We start from the raw sequence: 21,730 nt of genomic DNA on the forward strand, positions 1-21,730 counted from the left end.
AGAAAAGTCTAATTATCAGTTGACTTGAGCTCTTTATTGCAATGATTGAAGTTCACCCCTTTGGGAAGCTTAGAGGTGCCACCCAACGTGTGAGCCCATTTAGCAATACTCTGTCAAAACCTTTTGGAAATCCTAGTAGTTTATGTCCACTGTCTTATAACCCTCTGCTTTTCAAATTATCTCCTCCTTTCTCTCTCTCTCTTTTCCCCACTGCATTTGTCAAATAAAATTTACCCTTTTTGAAACCACAATGGCTAGTTTTTGTCAGTTCATATTTCTCCAGATGTTTTGTGATCTCATTCCTCCTTAATGCCTCTCAGATCTGCCTACCTCTGAGGTTAGGCTGGACGGCCTATAATTTCTCATCCCCTGCCACTCTAAATGGGTCCCTGGCTAAGCAACAGCCCCCTCCAGTGAGGTCAGCCAGAGAAAGTCATACGTATCGTAAACATGCCGCGAGCTATTCAGCAGTAACATTCAGTGGAGTTTGCTTTAGTTCAGAGGCCAAGGGGATTTGGCAGAAAAAAAAAATACACAAAAGGCTGTTCTATTGGAGTAAGCTTGACAAAGTCAACTGCTAAAGAAAACTAAAGCCAGACTTTTGGCATCTAGAAAGGGAAGAGAAGTTATTCTTCTCATCCAGTTCTTTGAGGACCCCAGGATAAGAAAACAGATACGATATGTAGTTGCCTATACTTTTGTTGTGATTTCACTCTTCCAATTATTAAACCACAGTGTTAAAACCAAGTTCAGTAGTGATCTGAAACAGAAGTATGGGTTTACCTGCTGGAGGCATAACCTGCCCTTACTCCCAGTCTTTGTGAATGAATCTGCTCCATCCATAAAATCTCTGATAGAAATGTGCAAAACTCAGGGGTTGAGGAATATGTGAGGCTCAGGGACTGTTCCATAGGCTCACTTCTCACCATTGCTCATTTTCATCTTTTTTCCTCTGAACATTAACTCAGACTAATAAGACAATGTAGCTCCTGAAATTTATATGAGATCTCCTTACTCTTTTCTCCTTAGTTCTAACTTTTACCCTCTCACTGTTTGTACCTAAGGGATCCTCTTACTGCCCAGCCCCATAGAACCAGACCATCCAGGCCTGTACCACCCAGTCTCCATTGTGGGAATTGAAGAAATAGGAAAATCAGCTATCCAAAGTGCAGATATGGAGCTTAGGGATGAGTGAAAATATATAGCCATAAGTGGACCCAATTTCAGAAGGTCACACAGGGCCAAGGCTGAGAGCTGGTGCCAGGTCAGGGTCTTCAGTAAGAATGGTGAAAGTCTGCTTCTGGGAGGTGACCCACGGCAGATAAGATCCTAATAGATTGGACACAATAGCTGGAAAACCAACTTCGGGGACATGGTGGCAGCAAGTCAGAAAAGAATCATCGATGGGATCGAAACTGGGCCAAGTTGGAGCTGTCAAAATGGCAGTCCTTCCCCTGTCCCGATCCATAGCCAGGTCGGTCCTGAGTAAGTATATGGTACAACAAGGAATGAATTGTAATGGGCTGAAAATCTATCATTCTGTACTTCTATTCAAATGACAGAGATCTCCTTCTTGTATCAGCTATACAAAGGGGTCTGAAATATGAGGGGTTTGCCCATGCGTGGAGCAAAGCACTCAGGAGTCCTTAGCACCACCCTCTCTATTCTACCCAAAATCAAATCAGTGAGGAGGTGGCATGGGTCTAGGGGCAGGCAGAGAGAGTGGAGGCAATGTGGCCCCAGCCTTTTTTTTTTTCTTTTAAACTGCTCTTAATACTCTCCTCCCTATTTCAGTTTTCTCTTTAAGGAAGAAAGCATTTCCTCCCAGATGTCAATCAACTGTAGAGAAACGTTGGGTAGAGAGCCTGGGTCAGGGGGAGCCTGTGAAATAAATGACTTCACCCATGGAGACAAAGGTTTTGTCTCAAGTCGTTAGCATTCTGGTCCCATGTACACCTCACAGCACAGCAAGCTGTCTGGTCAGGTTTAGTGTGTAAACCAGAGCTCTGAAAAAAAATGTGGACCAGTTCACACTGAAATTGAACCTGCATACTGTGACCCATATCATAGAGAAAGGATAATTAAAGATGGCCCTCTAATGTCCATGCAGACACCCCTGTTGCCACCACAGCTATGGTTAATAGGCCTATGATGGAGTGTATCTTCCTCGGCTAAGGCAAGGCTTGAATGTTGGGAGAAGTCCAGTTGTTAATTGTAAGCAGCAAATAGTGGGGAGAGGACTCCCAGAACAAGGCTCCTCAGAGCTAACCAAAAACGTACTTCTCTGGTCGATAGTTAGGTTTTACGATATAATAGAGATGAACTATGATCAATTTGTCAAATTTTGTATCTCAGTACAGGACTGAGATACAAAAAAATCACCCTGAAGGGGAATATTGGTCAACAAAAATGACTCAGTTCATCATACCTCTTTCAAAGCCTCTGTCCCTACAAAGACAAGATGACATCCCTTGCTGCGGTACCTCTCCCAGCACTTGAACTGCCTAAATTTCTTTCAGTCCATTCTTAAAATGTGTCCATAATAGATGTCTTTGGCCCCAAACTAGCTAATGGTGAGGCTAATCTGACCAAGTAACCTGGTGGGAGGCGAGAAAGACAGGGTTAGGGCTGCCATTTCATTCCTCTAGCAGAAAACATTGACATTTTTCACACAGCCTTTTGATGACTTATGCCAGGAAATGTTAAGTGAAAGGAAGGAGAGATGAATAGGACTTTTTGAATGTAACAATCAGGAAGAAATCAAATGCTAAGTTTGGAATGGGACAAACCCAATTTCACAGCATGGTTTTCCATAGGATTTGAGTGAATGATTTCAGTTGTAGCCCATTGTTTCTCCTCTTCTCCTTTGACCTTCTTCTCTCTTTATTTTCCCCCTTCATAATAGCATTTTAGTGAGCAACTTCTGTCTACTAGGTTCACATGTAAATTGAGGATAACTACCTGAGTGTACCGCTTTAAGTATTCAGTGAGGGACACATGGAAAGCATTTAGCCCGATGCCTAGCCGAGGAGGCCTTTAAGGAATGGAAATTCCTAATCTTTGTATAACAACCACTTCAGACAGCTGAAATGAATATTCAAGAGGTTCTGGAAAGAAAATAATTTTTTCATATCAGCCATTTATCTCTTCCTTTGATATCCTTTGCATAAATGAGTGTCCACTCTATCTGGGAGAAGCAGCATCAACTGAAATGTTGGGCCTCCGCAGTTAGTCAAGAAAGCAAGGACTCTTGTTTGGGAAACCTTATGTTGTGTTCAAAACTCCACATTGTGAGGAGTCCCACAACCAGAGTTAAGAACTCCAGATTCTACAGACCATTTCTCTTAAAAATCACTCACATCAGCAGAATTTCCAACAGCAGGAAAGCCAGAAAGTCCATTCAGAGCTAGAATGGAGTTCAGGAACAACTGAGACCAGACAGTTAGTCAATAATAAGATTAAGAAACAAAAAGGTGAGAGAATGTTCCCATGTCCACAGCTAGTTATTAAAAGAACAGGGACTAGAAAGAAGGTCTCAAGACATCCAGATTCCATCATGTCTTATGACTTCTGAATTTCTCAGGGGGTTACTAGTGATGTGCATGGCCAAAAAATGCAACCTATGGAAACCAAACCCAACTCTGGCCACCAGGATGAGCGGCACCTCGTATCACCCTTTGTACATCTGTAATCAGAAGTCTCTGTGCAGCCACTGAAGGATCTGGATCCCTTCCCAAGCTCCAGATATTACCAGCACATGACACTCCCTGAAAGAGCAATAGAACACCCAGGGTGTGCTTGGCTAACAGACTCACACAGAGTTCTTTCCTCACTCTGTCCAAATAAAGGCAAGCGCACTCTGGCCATCTTTTGTCAATAGCATTTTTGTGCTATCATCCCCCCGGGGTCACTGGTTGTTTGTTCTTGGACTGTATTCTGGGAAGCTTTTTTACTGCCACACTGAGACTTTGCAATGATCCGAGAAGAGTCTCAATCACACAGGATGCCTCCAAGAGAAAGGAAAGAAGGCAAGAATAAAATAAGCTGGCCTGTCCCGAACTGCATAACAGCAAAACTAAGAAAATGGAATTGTAGCTTCTTGGGTGTCAAGATCCTCTGCCACTAAACTAGAACTGAAACAGACAAAAGCTCAAATATTTATTGACTAAAGCAAGAGTGAGCCTTTGGATTTAAAATCCTTTCTTTCTTGACACAGTTCAACTCAAGCAGGAGGCAATGAGTAGCTATGCTATGCTAAACTGGGCACAGTGTTAGGGACTTCAAGAGAAGTGAATGGGGGAGCCCTAATCCTACTTCATTTTGACCTGGGGAGATGAAGCTTAGGTGCGAAGACAACAGAAACCTACTAACCATAACACCAAGCAGAACATACGTTATTCATTTAGTTCATTTGTACATTCTTTCATCCTATCGACATTTATAGGAGCTTCTGCTATGTCAGCATATTATTAGCACTGGGAATTTAAAGACAAAATCAGCCAGGATCTCAGCCTTGTTGGAATGCATGGTCCCACTGGGAACGTGGACATATCTATGCCATAAGACAGAGGCACGGGAGTTTGGAGAAAGGAGGACACCCACTATGAGGTGATTAGCCAAGTTTCCAAAGTAGAGATAGCATTTAGGGGAAGGCCAGTACATGTCCTGGCCCTGGCCTGGAATCAGCCATGTCCCTGAGTAGAGAGGAAAGGCGTTCTAAGTGACGGAAAAGCATGAGCAAAAGCACAGAGGTAGGGAAATAGGAGAGTCAGTCATGAAACAACTAGGGGGTCAGCTTGGTTGCTGTGTGTTGGATATGCAGGGGAGTAGTGGGGCACATCTGGGAAAGCAGATGGAGGAGGCTGGGAAGCATATTTGGAATATCCAACTGATAAGTAAGAAGAGCCAGTGGAAATAGCTACATGCAACTGGGACATGGGTAGTTCTGGACTTCAGGGGGATCTGGCAACACATGAAATGTAGTCATTAACCACCTAAGATGTTGCTGTCAGTGATGGACTGCATATATAATAATGCAGTACTAGTGATGTAGCCATCTTATGATCATCTATGATGTTCACACAATGACATTGCCAAATGGCACATTTCTCAAAATGTATCCCCATAGATATTCAGTAAATAACTATGTTTAAGAATCAGATGCTGATGGGTCAATTTTGCTATAATAGTCGAGATTCAAAATAATGGAGAACTCTAGAATTCAACTGGAGTCTTATAATGTGTTTCCATATAATATGTTTTATAATATGAAAGAAGTCAAGGGTCTTTGGAGATGTGGGTGGCTTCAAGTCTGGAGCAAGAGATATAAAAGATAGGTCTGGAACATCTTTTATTTTGTCAGATAATAAGAAATTATCAAAGACTGCTTTGATAGAAAGAAGTCTTTGTGTAGAAAGAACTCAGAGCCAACTTGGAGAAGCTACCACAGCACAAACCCAGGGAAATTCCAGCATCAAATCAGGAGAATGAGCACAATTGATTGCAATTCATCATAAATATTAAATAAACTATTTCACAGTGATGCTAAAAAGAAAGACTGATTGTGACCACTGGACAATGCTAGGAAACTAACTGATAAGGGAAAAAAAATCATGCATTTATCTGGTCTTTCCCACATTAAATCTGCCCCACAAATGTTAAATGAAGAGGAGTTTATCCTCATGAAAATATTTCCACCAATAAATGAAGAAAAAAATGATAGAATTATGATACTACCATCTTGCTACTTATTATGAATGAATGGTTGTAAGCAATAACTATCAAAAGAGAAAGAAAGAAGTTATGTACCTCCTGTGCCATTTGAGGTTGTCTTGCCCCCCCCCCAAAATTTAATCCATATATCACTCTATAAATATACCTACCAATTCATTTGAAATGCAAAGACAGGAAAACAAACATGTTGACACTATAGGGAAACAATTGGCAATACCCAGACTGTAAGGGACAGTGGGAATTCATGACAAAAGCCCTGATTTTTTAAACAAATAAATTGCAAGGGAAAGAGATAAGAGAGCCATGGATGAATGGAGAACGTATAGAATGAAAAACACTCAGTCAGGCATGATTACACATGCCTATAATCCCCAAAACTCAGGAGACTGAGGCAGGAAAATCATAAGTTCAAGGCTAATCTCAGCAATTAGGTGAAACCCTGTCTCAAAATTAAAAATAGAAATGACTGGGGATGTGGCTCGGTGTTAGGGGGCCTGTGGATACAATCTTCAGTACACAAAATTAAAACAAGATAAGCTCAGTGAAGCACAAATATATATTTTATTCAAATCTTGGTTAACAAAATGTGAAAAACAAAGCCATTTCTAAGATTTAGATATATGATAATATTAAGAAACTATCGTTCATGTTCATTTGTTTTTAAATTATGAGTAGTCTGCCCTGGTTATGCTTCTTGGAAGTTCCTTACCTTTCTTTTAGGAATGTTTGTGGATCTAATGATGTAATGTATCAGATTTGAGTCAATATAATATCAATGGGAGGTTCTGGGTGGAGATACAGAATTATCATTGAAACGGTGAAGGGTGTTTGCAGTTCATGAGACTCTCCATTTTTGCCTGTTTGAAATGTTTCATAATAAAAAGTTAATAATAAAATCAAAACAACAACAAAGCAATGGAGGGATGAATTGGGGACAGGGGAATGAGAGGCAAGACAAATGCCAGAGACAGATCTGCAGAGGCCCGGGGAAGGGCCCCTGGCGGAGCGCCTGGCTAGGGAGGTGCTGAGGTCCTGACAGCTCTTGGCTATTTCTCTTCTCTTATTTTGGCTCAAACTATCCTTTGTTTGAATTTTCCTACCTCATTTTTTTGAAAATCTTCCCACCTTTAACATTCTGGTCAAGCTTCACCTCCTCCTTGAAGCTTCTTCCAAGTGATTCGTGTCCCCATGCAAATCAGATGTCTCCTTCCTCCGGCTCACCCACACGTGCCACACTCTCACAACACGTGCCTCCCTCCCTCCCTCATCATGAAGCCCAAGGACGGGTGCTGGGCGCTTACCTGTGTTTTTCATGCCTTGCACAATTCTTCTCTTACAATGGGTGTTGAAACTGCTGAAGGAGAAAGAATGGATGTCTCTGGTCTCTGGGTGCCCAAGGCCAGGGCAGGGTCATTCACAGAGGTGAAGAGACACAAGAAGTTAGCTTTAAAAAGCGTCTTTACATGTATTGAGTCTAATTCTCAAAGGATTCAAATTCAGAGAGGAAAGTTTGACCAGATTTTCATTGTTTGTAAGCCTCCTTCACTGAGAAGAGAATTTAAGCCACTGGAAAGGACAGACTTGTAAGAAAAGAACACTCAATGAAAACACTACTGGGGACTGAAATTGGAACTCAGAGGATGCAACAAAGTTAGAAACATATTTAAAACACACACCGAGGAAAAAAAATAAGTCAGAAATTCTTGAAAATAACGTGTTACTGTGACTCCCTTTTCAAGAAGCTGTTGATCCCTAGAGCTAGGTAGTAACAACCTTGAACCATGCTTTTCCTGACAGTGTAAGAGAGAAGACTGATACAAAACATTCCTGGGAGAGATAAGATAACATGACTTCCAACCTCTAAATATCTCTGATCTTTGTTTTGCTCTTATTTCTGATGGAGCTAGTTAAACATTGTTATTGGTTCTTAGGAACAAAACTTCATAAAGATAGATGACATTTATGTAGCAATTACCACGCACCAGGTTGCTCTATGTTTTGCTTGCATCAGCACATGGAACCTTCCCAACCCAACCCCATGGGCACAATGCTGATATTATCATGATGCAGATTAAGAAACCTCGACACCAAGAGGCCAGGTAACTCATCCAGAGTCATCTTGTAAAAGGCAGAACCAGAACTTGAACTCAGTGGTCTGGCTTCAGAGTCTGAGTTCTTCACCACACCCTATGGCTTTATGTGAAGTGAAGTAAGTTTTATGACAACCATCTTATGGAGGAGAAAACCAGTTCAGTGAATGCAACTAACTTGCCAACCAGTCAAAGACAGTGCCAAGAGTCAAATCCACAGCTTGAGCCAAGTCCAGGATTTTTTCCATTACCCATTGTTACCTCTTCCTGGTAGAGGAGACACAGATGTTATCTATGAAAAGTGAGAGAAGGTTCTAGAGAAACCAGGCACTTGTAGATAAAATTTTAAAAATAAAAAAAAGCTCAAAACATCTTTTGTGATATGATAATGAGTCAACCATAGATCAAATTTCAACACATATCTTAAGACCAAAAAGCAAATTTCAACAAATAAAAAGCATTATTTACAAGTATTATTTGTTGAATGAATGGAACTAATAGAGGCCTTTCCTTCCCCTCCAACTATTGGCCCCAGATATATAATCTACAATAAGCTATAGCATTAGAAATTATAGCTAGCATTTTTGAAGCTTATTATGTTCCCAGCATCATGCCAAACATTATGTGCATAATCTTATTTAACTTTGGTGACTATGCTTTCAAACACCATACTATAATATTTTCCTCCTTTTACAAGATGGCATATATAGTTTACCTAAGAAACATAGCTAATAAATTAGGAACAAGAATTAGGTCCTACTGTGGCTGTATTCTTAATCACTAAAGATGTTGCCCAGCATTTACCCTAAGAAATTTGGCCAAAGCCTTGCATATTTATACCTAAGGGATCCTATTGGGAACCACTGAATCTCAGCCCCCAGGCATGACTGATGGCCCCAGGTGGACACTTAGCCTCACTGCTTCTCTATGCTGACCTCTTTCTTATGATTTGATGTAAAAAAAAAAAAAATAAGTTCAAATAATTAGATTTATCTTTAGGAAATTTAGAATTAAGTAGCTGAAGCACTAAGAGTTAGGAAGGAGACATAAAGTTATATGAGCATGAGTAAAGTTAGACCAGAGAACATTTCTAAGACCATATGCCAGTCAACTGATGGAATGAGGAGAATAAGTCCATGAGTAAATCTAGCAGAGGATATAACAGATGTGCAGAAATTAGCAGCAGTGCCAGAGAAAATGACCCAAAAGCCCATAAACGAGTCAGTAATACAGCAGATGTTGCAACTTCTGGTCTTGCAGTTCTAGTTACAATGAGGTCAGGGTGTTGTGTAGCTCATTTCTCTGTAGCCAGATTCCAAGATGGCACCCAGTGATCCCCTCCTCTTGAAATTCATAGCTCCTGGAGCCTCCTCCCACAGGATTGGTGTGTATGATTAATAGAATATGGCAGAAGTGATGATCTGTCAGTGGATTTGATTACAAAAGATTATTGGATTCTAAGACTTAAATTAGGTTCTTAAAAATTGTGATTTCTGTCTTGGGATCACTCTTTTGGATCACTCATTTTGGGGAAGGCAAGCTGCCATGAATTGAAGATATTCAGACAGTCTAGGGAGTAGCCCTGCCTAGAGGAAAAGAGGTTTCCAGCCATCTCCAGCAAGAAACCAGGGCCTGCCAATACCCATGTGAATGAGCTCAGAAATAAATTCCACTAGTTGAGCCCAGGGAGGACTGCCAGGACTATCCAGTGAAGTTGCTCTTGGATTTCTAACCCATAAAAACTACAAGATAATAACTGTTTACTGTTTGCAACTACGATGTTTGAAGGTAATTTGTTACACAGCATTAGATAACCAATATACTTTTTCTAGGTCCTAGGAAAGTTCCATTTCATTTCATACCCAATAAGCTTCCTTTCACAAAGCACCCACTCCCCTGAACAAGTCTGCATATGCTCTCATTTCTTCTGGCTGGAAGGATCAGGCCACTAATTTTGGTCCTTAGAGATAGTATCCCCTGGAGCCCAGACAACCCACCTTAGTTCCTCACTCTGCTTTCATCTTTCTGCTCTGCTCAAATAACTGCCTGGGTTTCAACTTGCCCTGTTTTTATTTTTTTTTTCTTTGTATCTGCATCCACCAGGTTGCAGACCAGTTGTCCAACTTTAACCTACAGACACTTTGTGCACTTGGCTCCTATTGCCCAGTGAGCTTACTGTACATCATACACTCTCCTGGTGGAGCTGGATCTAACACCCATCTAGCTTTCCAGTCTTATTTTTGAGTCTCCTAAGACTAACATCATATATGTCTCTTATCTCCACCACTGTCCAAATCTCAGCCTTGAGCAAAAAATTGTAGTTTTCTTCTCCACAATGAACTGTAAAATCCACTGTTACTCCCAGGATTGAATAAATCTTTATCAGAACCTATGATATAGCAGGCTTGGACCAGTCACTGGGGATACAGAAAGGAAATAAGAAACAGCCCTGTTCATCAAGGATTTTTCAGTCTAGTTGGGAAAACCAGTATATAAATAGACAATAATTTATTATAATGACTGCAACCACAGGAATATGTGTCTAGTAATATGGAGATATGAAGGAGGTAGATATTAATTCTCTATGGAGATGTTAGTGAAGATTTCCACAGAGTTGGTAACATGTAGGTAGTTCAGGAAAACTAACTAGGAATTCTCTAATTAAATGACCATGGGAAGGGAGTTCCAGCAGAAGGTACAGCCAGGCAAGGCTTTTCATCACTAGTGAAATTTTAAGACTCTCCTTAGAGTTTACAATGGTTAGCTACTTAGAAAACAATCATTTCAACCAAGCACGGTGGCACACACCTGTCATCCCAGTGAGTTGAGAGGCTGAGGCAGGAGGATTACAAGTTAAAAGCCAGCCTCAGCAACTTAGTGAGGCCCTGAGCAACTTAGTGAGACAATGTCTCAAAATAAAACCAAAAAGGGCTGGATAGGTGGCTCAGTGGTAAAGCCCCCTCTAGGTTCAATCCCCAGTACCAAAACAAATAAACAAACAAAAACAGTCATTTCATACACAAATATTTTGACCAAGTAATTCTAAGATTTTATTTTATAGATATTATCCTAGCCTAATCAGAAACATATCTTGTAGATAAAATCTCTCTCTAAATACACACACACACACACATATATATATACATATGTGTATATATGCATATAAACATACATATATAATACATATATAGACATACATGGGTAGACATACAATATATGTATAGATATATATGGACAACATATGTATGGATATATATATATCATTGCAACTTGTTTTCAATAGAAAAAGGACAGAAACAACCTAAACAACAATTATTAATGAATTGGAAGAAATCATGTGCATGTATAGAATGGAATAATAGACAACTGTTGATAGGATGAGTGAACTTTATAGGTACAGCTACAAAAGGCATCAAATGAAAAGTGAAGGTTCAGAGCAGTATTTACATTATACCACATTGTGTGTGTGTGTGTGTTTTCACACTGCTCATTTATTGGACAAATACTTGTTGGGCTCCTTCTGTATGGTTGATGTTATTCTGGAAGCTGGAGATACAGTGCTGAATAAGAACAAATGTAAGATATGGAGCTTACGTTCTACTGCATTCTATAGACATAGATAACCTTTGCAGTGACAAAAAGAGTCAGGCAACAATTGCTGCCTGAGGGTCAGGTGGGTGACACTTCACTCTGGCTATCTTTTGGTATTATTTGAAGTTTTTATCATGTTTAGGAGTTATCTAGCTTACCCTCCAATTTTTAATAACAAAAAGACATTTGCCGTTTCATGTCATTAAACTACTTACATTAAGTCAGATTTAATGTTACTTCAAAGCACAATTACTCTACGCTGCCTACTCGTTCAGTTCTTTCTGTATAGATAAACTCAAGCCAAGAAGTAATCCTGGGAATATCATCCCTCAGACTGATGGTTTCTGGTCTGAGTTTATCTGTAGACTAAAGGAGGGTCAATTGTAATCAAATGTATGATTTTTAAAGAAGAAATACCTTCCTGAGTCACAGAAATCAATTGATTTTTGTGATAGGCTTGAAGTTGGTTAGTAACACAGAGTCCCTTGTGGGAAAGAAATTACAGAGTTGGACATGATTAGTATCATTCTAGTACACTGCCACAACATAACTCCACACATAATTCTCAGCGACAAGGCAGAAAGAATGTGCCAAGATTCCAGTAGCAGCCCTAATGGCCAGTTTTGCAATAGTCCTGGGTGGTGGGGGTGGCACTTGCTGAAATATTAGACATCATGTTTTCATTCAGGTCCTATGGGAACACTCAAGAGCTCCCTCCTCCAGCTGAATAGCCTGCTGACGATATATTACCTTCAACTCCAACCAGCATAATTCACTAATCACATTGTAGGTCAAGAACTGAGTTCAGGCACGTATTTGGATTAGGTGTGGTCTGTGATGACAGAGATTCCAAACCCAGCACAAATAACAAGGATGGATGTATGCAGGAAAGGGTGCTTGGTGCTTGTGGTGGTTTTTATCACTATTACATCATTTTGCTTTGGGGTAGGGAAGGGGGACCAAGCCTGTGAAATGAACCTCTGGACACATCAGATTGGATCCAGGCATCACAGAGGAAGGCTCTTTGTGAATAGCTTCCCTGTTCTTGTCAGGCCCCTCCTGTCACTCTACATCATCCTGACTGATCCTGTCAGACATCTATCTCTAAACAGAGGCTACCATTCAGTCCTGGTCAGATGAGAGTCTTGTGATACCTATCCATGTCTCTCCAGAACAAAATGAGGTCACTATGTCCCTGGGCATGTCACCTCTGTGCTTGGAGACAACAATCCGACCTAAGATTCCCGAATTTGAGCCTTTATCTGCCAGACACCATTGAAACTCTCTCTGAGTTATACGGCTTCAATGTCTCTTTTTGTTCTTTCTACTGAGTTTTATGGGCAGTGGGTTCCCCTCCCTGTTGGTGTGAGGTGTTGTGGTCTCTCTGGGCCAAAAACCACTCTTGGCCCAGAGGCTCCTATTTGGCATTCAGACAATCCTGGCAGACACTGCCAAAGATTTGGCTCACAGCCTCCTCTACAGGCTTTTTAAAGCGATGGAGTCAACACAAGGAGAATTTGGAATGTAATGGCTAAATATTACGGTCATGTTTCATCCAATTTAAAGGGTAAGAGAAATAACATAATCAATGTCAACTGCAGATATCTATGCATCAAATACAATTCCTCTAAGGGTTCATGGCATTTTGGAATGCGGGCTATCTTACCCCAGACTCTGCACAATTCTGAAGCATTCATTGAAGGACCACATAATACAATGGACCTCAGTCTAAGAAAGGAGAAGCTGTTTACCCTGAGTGGGTCAGTCAATATTTACAGCACAATTAGACATAGACTGTATATCAGGCACCCTGAGATGATGCGGGCATGAGTATGAGGGCACACTGTTCTCCTCTTCTTGATGGCCCTGTGTGAATGGAATAAAGAAAATATTATGTTCCCTCTTCTACATAAAAAAGGGAGAAGATGCATGGCTTATTCAAAGTCACAGAGCTAGGAACTCACAGAGGTAGGTGTTAACCTGCTCTCGTGACCCCAGAGGCTACCCCAGAGGCCTTCCTGACTCTAGCTTTCATAGAGCAGTTGATTATTTTTCTTGTACTCACAGACATGTGACCAGGAAACAGGCCAATTATACTCACAAACCCAGGCACTGAGCCTTTATATCCTGAGAAGTCACTGATTGATTTACTACTATACCCTATCAAGAAAACTCCAGGAAGGAAAATAAGAAGAATCCAAATAAAGGAATTCAAAAACCTAATGACCCAAAAGATCGAGCTGGGATGGTGTGATCCTGCAATGGAGAAGATTAGAGTCATACAATAAATACTTTTGTTTCAGTATGGAGGATTGGACCCAGGGGTGTTCTACCACTGAGCTATATCCCCAGTACCCCCCACTTTTATATTTTTTGAGACAGAGTCTCACCAAGTTTCCAAGATTGGCCTAAAACTTGTGATCTTCCTGCCTCAGCCTCCCAAATTACTGGAATTACAAGCATTTACCACCATACCTGCTAATCATTTTTAATTAAATAAAATTTCAAGAATATCTCATCATAAGTGATGCCAAAAGGTTATTCTATCCTAAATTTCTTCCTTGAAGAAATCTCCCACTTGTGCCCCAAATTCCATTTCCTGGAACCTATGGTTGACATTACTTTGTATCACTTCATTAATCTTTAATAACTTATCAAAGATTCAAAGGCACTGTGCTCATATAGAATTGTAGTCCTACAGAGAGTTAAGGACACATGGAAAAAGGAGGATGGATGGATTTGTTTTAGATGAAGAGAGACCTCAGAGCTGTCAAAAGCAATCAGGCAGGCAGTAGGGGTGGTGGTAAGGCTAGCAGAGATGGTGAGGACGTCAATAGGGAGAGCAGCAGGGAAATTCAGCCATCTTGGGACCAGTAGGGACCCTAAAGCCTGCACATTGAGCATAAGTGGTGTGCAAGGTGAGGGGTTCAAGTATAATTGTTTAATCCGTGTGTGTTTATTTTAATGTATACTAGAAAAAATATTGCTAGCAGAGCAAGCTGTCATCCCACAAATATTAGTGCTTAAAAGCAAGGTTAGTTATTTTAAAAAAGAGATTTAAAATAAATTTGGTTGGGGGACAGAAATAGGAAAGACTGTGGAATGAATCTGACACAAATTTCCCATGTACAAATATGAATACATCACAGTGAATCTCAACCTCGTGGACATCCACAAGTCTGGGATCTCAATTATAATAAGATAGACTCCATGTTTGTATAAGTATGTCAAAATATACTCTACCATCATGTGTATCTAAAAAGAACAAATGAAATTTAAAATAAATGAATAATAAAACCCTCAAAAAATTAATTTGATCAAAAATGTTAGCTTAAATACAAAGAGCCCTCAGATATGGTGAAATTGTGAAGATGGCATCCAAATGCTTGAACTTTTGAAAAGCCTTATCTGGTCTTCCTTTTCTCTCAGAATATGCTGAGGATATCTTTAATGCCAAGCACCATGCCAGGGACTGGGGTACCTGCCCTGGAGAAATTTACTGTCTAAGGGAGTGAGACAACTGGATCATTACAAAAGAAGGTGTCATGGCTACTAGATGAATGAGGCGAGGGACCTAACCAGGCTCAGAGGACTCAGAGCACCTGCCTAGTACAGAGAATGTCTAGGAGCACAGTAGGAGTTGGACACACAGGTGTTCGTCCTAGGCAGAGCACATCTGCACCAGTGTCAGGAGCACAGAAAAGCAGCTGCAGCTCATCATCTCCTTGACCTCTATGACCCTTTACTTTTATGAAGTATGCTTGACAGGTGAGGCAGGTAGGCAGCAATATAGAAGTGGGAATTCACCTGCAAGCTCAGGGCCCAGGTCCAACAGATATGAAGACCTACAAAGAGACTCTCGGTTGATCCTGTTTAAATTCCCCCATGGCTCTACCCTTGAGCCTGGGCTGTGATAGTCTACCAGTTGCTCTGGATGCTGACTTCCAGGACCCCTGACTCCCCATCTAGTCCTCAGGTAGCTTTGCCAGAATCATCAATTCCAAAGTTCTCAATATCCCCAAGCCCTACTTCTAGATTGCATGTGTGTGTGCTTATTCAGGCTTTTGTTCTTGAGCTTGGTCTGTGCCACAAATCTCATGACCCTTCCCCTGAGGCTCAGAAGCCAAGGGCCAAATCCCTTTCTTTAGCTCCTCTTAAAATCAGTGTGCATCTGAGCCAAAAGAGAAAACTGAAAAGCACACAGACTTGAACAGCTGGTGGCTGATTTTCCTTTCTTAAAACCAGTGCCCTTCATTTCAGAAACCTTAGAGAATGTGAACAATTAAAAAATACAATTAATTAGAATACTTAAAATCGACCACAAGTCACATTAAAGCAATAGCAGCCGCCTCTGCTGCCTCCACTGACTCTCTTTCTCTGGGCACTACTACCAGCTTCAAGAGGTAGACCCCAGACTAGCACCCCACCCAAGAGGCCAGTAAAGGGCCACATGCAGCCTTGAGATGCTAGAGGAAATGCAATGCCTTTTGGGGCCCAAATTATTTGGCAATAATGTGATTGGATACCTTTAAATGAGCATCCAAATAAACATTTTTTTTTAAACTTTACATTCATGCCTTTCTCACCATGAGTTTTATGTATTTCCCCACCTCTTAAAAGGAAAAAGAAAGAAAGAAAAAATCATAATGTAATAATAAAAATACTAAAGAGCTTATTCGCGGATCTTTGTATCTCTTTTTCTCTTTGATAGAAGGAAAGGGTTTCGGTACCTGGTACATAATAAGGGTTCAACAAATGCTAGTTTTGTAAGGTTATGGATCCAAAGGGCATAAATATACATTTGATCCAGAATTAAAATGAATCGCTTCCTATGAATGTTGGTAGGAGAGATTTAAATAAAGATACGTGTTGTGTTAATGTCTGTGATAGCTTTTTATAATGATAGACATCTTTGTTTTTGAATCACCTTCCTCACGTCTTAGAGAGTTTCCACTTAAAGTACCACTCCACAGTTGTGTGGTCGGCAACATCAGGGAATATTATTTCCCCTTCACAGACAGAGAAACTAAGGCCGAGAGCAGACTGCTCACCATCTCTTGTAGCTGCCTGAAAAGACCCATGGCTCTCTGGTTGGCTCCACTCTTACATTTTATTTCCAATAACAATTGTGCCTCCATTCCTAGTTCTCAATCAACTACACACTGATTTCTTAAATGGGAAATGCCCAGAGAGAAACAATGTAGGGGAGAAAAAGTACCCTGAATCTCACTCTAAAGAAAATCTAATTTACACAGAGGGATTGGGAAATAAACCAAAGACTCCATCTTGAGTGAAAGCTCCTATGTGCAGGGCATCATGCTTTTCAAATGAGAGCTTTCAATAGAAGAGCCACATTGGAAAAATACAACTCCATTGAGATTTCCTCAATGGAGAGCAGTGGTCCTAATTCGAAAGGTGAATTGGCATCCTTAAGGAAAGATAGTCTCCACCCTAAACTTAGAACATGCTGCAGAGACTTGATTTTAACAGGCCATCTCTTCCCATCTTCCCTTTGCAGCGAATCTTCAGAGGTGTTATGTTTCTTCCAACACCCAAATTTTTCCCCAAATTTGGCTTCACCAAATCATGTCTATTCCATTTTTTTCATGCTTGAAGTCCATTTACCCTCAGACATTTTCCTATTAATTGGGTCAAAATGCAGTCTATTCGCAACAGGTACACTCCATACTTTGCCCTAAATTAACTGACCTTTGGTTCTCACTAAATTACTTCTTGTAGATGGTGATATTTTCTTTCTCTTTTTAGACTGTAACTTCTTAAGGGCAGAAATCGGAGATGGCTCTTTTCTTCATTAGCTTTCTTATTTCTCTGTTCTAAAATGTCTAATTCATTTAGATATACTGTTGATATTGTCTCCCCACCTCCATATGCTCTCATTGTGATTATTTTCTCATCTAAACACAACTTTGCCTGGTAATCATCAAAGCCACAATTCAATAGACAAGTCCCACATAGTCAATAAGACAACTGTAATAAAAATAGCACTAATAGTTTACACTTTCTAAATATTGTGTGTTTTGTTAGCACGTGTTAATTGTATACGTTAACAGAGTTTAGAACCTTCATATACTTTCTCTTTTAAAAATTATATTTGTAGATAGAGTCTCCTGTTTTAGGAGATTCCAGGTGCTTTTTCTGACTACCTTCCCTATATCCAAAAAAGGAAACCATGAAAAAAGTATCTTCAGTTGCTTAATATCTTTCAGCGACTTAGACATTAATCTAACCCACACTATTTTGTTCATAAAACTTACTGGCTATTTTTTTTTTAAGTTCAAATTTCCATTTGCCCAGGTGGCAAGATTATATTTCAGGATTAAAAGACAGGGAGGAGGTGTGGGGAAGAAAATGATTTCTGCATCATTAAGGGTACTAATGCAGCAACCTGGTTCTTTTCAGAGGAATTTCACCAATTTTCTGCTTGCTGGCTAATCATCTTACTGGGAATTAAGAAAACACAGAAATGGTTTAAATTGTTCCATCCACCAACTGTTTCTAAAAGCTCTTAATTTAATCCTGGGAGGTACCTTTTCACACCAAGTAATCCTGTTGAGAAACTCTTTGTGTATTTTGTGAGCTGCTCTCATTTTTTTTTTTTTTCTTTTTTAGAAACCAGTGATGAAGACTCTAAACGTTTGGGAGCAGCGCTATCTAGCGGTGGGAGTGGGTAGGCCAGGAGCCTCAGCTCAGCCAGGAAGCAGGAGTTTCACTCTTACTTGGAGATACACCATGTTAGCCAGTGAGAAGCGAATGGTGAATGGAAAGAGCCTCCCTTGTCTGGTTTGCTCTCTTTTGAGGTTTCTCTCCATTGCAGATAATCTCTAAAGGAGGAGGCTGAGAACTGCTCACAAAAAAGGCCAGTAAGAGTGAAAGAAGACAAAACCAGGCCTCATATTGTCAACCCTGAAGTCAGGGGAGAGTGCTGGTGCCAGGTCTGGAGTGGGTGAAAGACCCTCTCCCAACAATCAACACTTATTTAGTGGCTTATCTGCTCTTAGCCTCATGCTGCAAGCCGGGAAAGACAGTGAAGAATAAAGGATCATTTTTACTCTGGAAGTACTTAGGAGGTAGTGATGTAAGGTAGGAAAGATTGAAGTGGATTTACTGTAAGTGCATACTAAGAGGTCAATTAGCAAGAAGTTGGGAGCCAGGGAAGAAAAGCACACCCCAGGTCAGGTATTTCACTTAAATAACTGTGGCTTGCCTCAGCTTCCTTATCTAAAGTACAGAACTCTGAGTCTTTTCTTCTTAGGTCATGGAGATGAGAGGCATAATCACTCCCATGTGTTGAGCACAGTTATTGTCCAGCAAAGTGGGACCACTGTTGAGACTATAGAGATATTTTGCACCAACATGGGCAGTTGTAGCTATGGGATCGTTGGCATGGGTCTGACCTGTACACAAAAGCATGGTTGGGGGTTACACAAGGAAAGGAAAATGAAACTATGTTTAGTTTCATTTAGATGAGAGGAACAACCTCATGAGAGATGTACTACTGGGGATACTGCATGTCCACCTACTGACTTAAAGGTTCCTACAAAAACATTCCCTGAGCAGAATTGTAAAGAGAGCCCAGGTGTGGCCTCTATCTCCCTTCCTGAAGGTGCTTGGCTGTCCTCAAGTGGGACCTTGTACCCATGCCCAACAATCAGACAGCAATTCTCCACGACTGCCCTGATGTTCAATCTCAGGTTCAGTTTCCTTAAGCCCTTTTCATTTAATAGAAATGTGGAATTAACTTTTGCTAAGGCATCTGTGATTGATATTTGTGTGTGTGTGTCTCTCTATCTGTGTATGCACAATAAAGTCGGTCCTTTGTAATCTCCCTCAAATAAAGAACAGCTACACACACACACACATATTTTCTTAATAAAAAAAAAATCGCCCTAAATCAAAAGTATGACTATAGTGGCAGCAATTCTGAGTATTCAGAGAACACTGTTCAAGACAAAGTGGCCTTCAAAAACCTATTTAACACCTGGCTACTCTCTATCTAGAGACTACTCAGTTACATCTATAGTAATCAAATTGAGGATCAGTTATTAATATGTGCATATAGAACTGTTTTCCATGAAATATGCCTTATAATATTTTTTTTCAGAAAGGCCTGTCTAATATGAGACTTGATTTTTGGTGTGAGTCTTGTCTCTAGGTAACTAACTGTCCCTTGCCTTAGTGTCCGTGTCTTGTCCTGTCTTGTCAGACTGGCAAGGCCCTCTGTTGGACATCTTCATTTGCCCCCTCACACCCCCTCTTCCATGATCTATGACAAATATCCTCCTTGTTGTCTGTCTTCCAGTTGGATTTGGCTGATAGGGAACAGACTGTGGAGGTGGAGTAGGGTAACAAGGCCAGGGTGTCTACCTTCCCTCTGCCCTTTCCCAGCAGAGTCATTGTACCTGGGTTTCTTCCTCGCCTGGGGGTGCAGATTTGTCCCTCTCTGTCCATGAGTTCTGTTTACTGCTCCCTGCCTCACACTTGCAGACGTCCTCTCCCAGTCCTGCATGGTTCCCTGTGCTTTCCTTCACCCTACCATAGTCCCTTTGTCACACTCTCCTCCCTTAGGGCTTTTTTCTTGCTGAGGATCCATTTCATTTTTTTAGGAATCAAATGGACAGGCAGAGACAGCAGCTCAGCAAGCCATGGCAACCAACCTGTGAGAGTCACAAGGTATCTTTGATGCACCAGGGAGGCAGGCATTAGGTTGGTGTGCAACTGACTGATAATGGGCAGCCACAGGAGAGAGGGAAGAGAACAGCAAGTGCACAGAGAGGCAGGGGGAAGCAAAGAGGTAGAGACAGGGTTCCTCATACTGCCTCAATTCTTGGGAAGCCTTGCCTCCAGGAAACACAGCCAGAAATTATTCCTGGACAGTCTGGATTACAGAAGATCCATACAAAACCTCCCTGAGTGGGTCTCTATTTCATGACAAAAAAAGAACCCTCTGGCACTGTTCAATTTTAGAGTTTAGTTACTCATTTGACCCATGAATTGAGTTCCAGCTGTGTGCCTGGCACTGAAAATAAGACTCAGTTTCTTCCTTCAGGAGGCTCATTTCTCACAGCTTGCATGGACAAAAAAACAGTATCAGATAAGGAAAACATCCTCGATAAGATAAGAGTGAAATCAAAGAGATTCTTGGAGTCAGGGATGGTCCTTTACAACTGACACTAGGATTGCTGTATGTATACACATGATGTATAACCAATGTGATCCTGCAATCTGTACATGTGGAAAAATGAGAATTCATACCCTATTTGAATCAAATGTATGATATGTCAAGATTATTGTATTGTCTTGAGCAACTAATAAAAAAAGTATACACGGACATTTCACATCAGGGAAAGCTGGAAGTCCCCACCCTATACAAGTGATCAGTCAGTGTTAACATCTCCAGGACATGGTCATCACCTGCCTTTTTTTTTTCTTTTGGTGGTACTAGGGATTGAACCCAGGGCCTCCTGCTTACCGGGCAAGTACTCTACCACTGAGCTATATCTCCAGCCCATCACGTGCCTTCTGACCTGACATCAAGGACTCACCTTCTTTTCTGCAGTAGCCAGGCCACAAATGTAAAACCTAAGTCTAGGCATGAAGAAATGTTAGAAACAGAGATATTCTATACAATAAATTTCCTGTACTCCTCAAATGTCAACATAGTGAAAGTCAAGGAAAAAAATGGAATAATGTTCAGAGTTAACTGAAAACAAAGAAACATGACAACAAAATGCTAAGTCTAATTCTGCATTGGATATAGCATGAGAGAAAAATTTTTTCTATTTGCTCAAAGGATATTTACAGTTGGGGAAAATCAGACCTAGAACAATTACGTAAAGACAGGGAATCCTCCATATCTCTGTAGTCCACATTCACAGATTCAACAAACCACATCTGAAAAAAAGTTTGCATCTGTACTAAACAGACATTTTTTTTTCTTGTCAGCATTCCCTAAACAATATAGTATAATAACTACTTACATAGCATTTACATTGTAGTAAGTATTACAATAATCCAGAAATTATGTAATGTATACAAGAGAATGTGAGTAGGGTGTATGCAAAGACTACAGTATTTTACATGAAGGTCTTAAATCTCTGCAGATTTTGGTATCTGAAGGGGTCCTGGACCCAATCTCCAATGATACCTGGCAACACAGTATTTCTGTGAAGGCATGAGGCTAAAGGACAGATAACCTGCTTCTCTGGTTTCTGAACTTTCCAGTCTATCACACTGTTTCCCAATAACTCTAAGTTTCGTGGGTCTTTTTTTCCTAGTTCTGCTATTATTTCTACATT

At 40.6% G+C, this 21,730-nt stretch overlaps 1 non-coding gene across 1 annotated transcript; it reads right to left on the reverse strand.

Annotated features, from left to right (window-relative positions):
* Nucleotides 1-20,865: 20,865 nt before the first annotated feature.
* Trnat-ggu (transfer RNA threonine (anticodon GGU)) lies at nt 20,866-20,937 on the reverse strand. The gene has a single exon. It is a non-coding gene; the product is annotated as a tRNA-Thr (tRNA).
* Between the last annotated feature and the right edge of the window lie 793 nt (nt 20,938-21,730).

This window comes from Marmota flaviventris, chromosome 11, assembly GCF_047511675.1.
Source record: "Marmota flaviventris isolate mMarFla1 chromosome 11, mMarFla1.hap1, whole genome shotgun sequence".
NCBI lineage: Eukaryota > Metazoa > Chordata > Mammalia > Rodentia > Sciuridae > Marmota > Marmota flaviventris.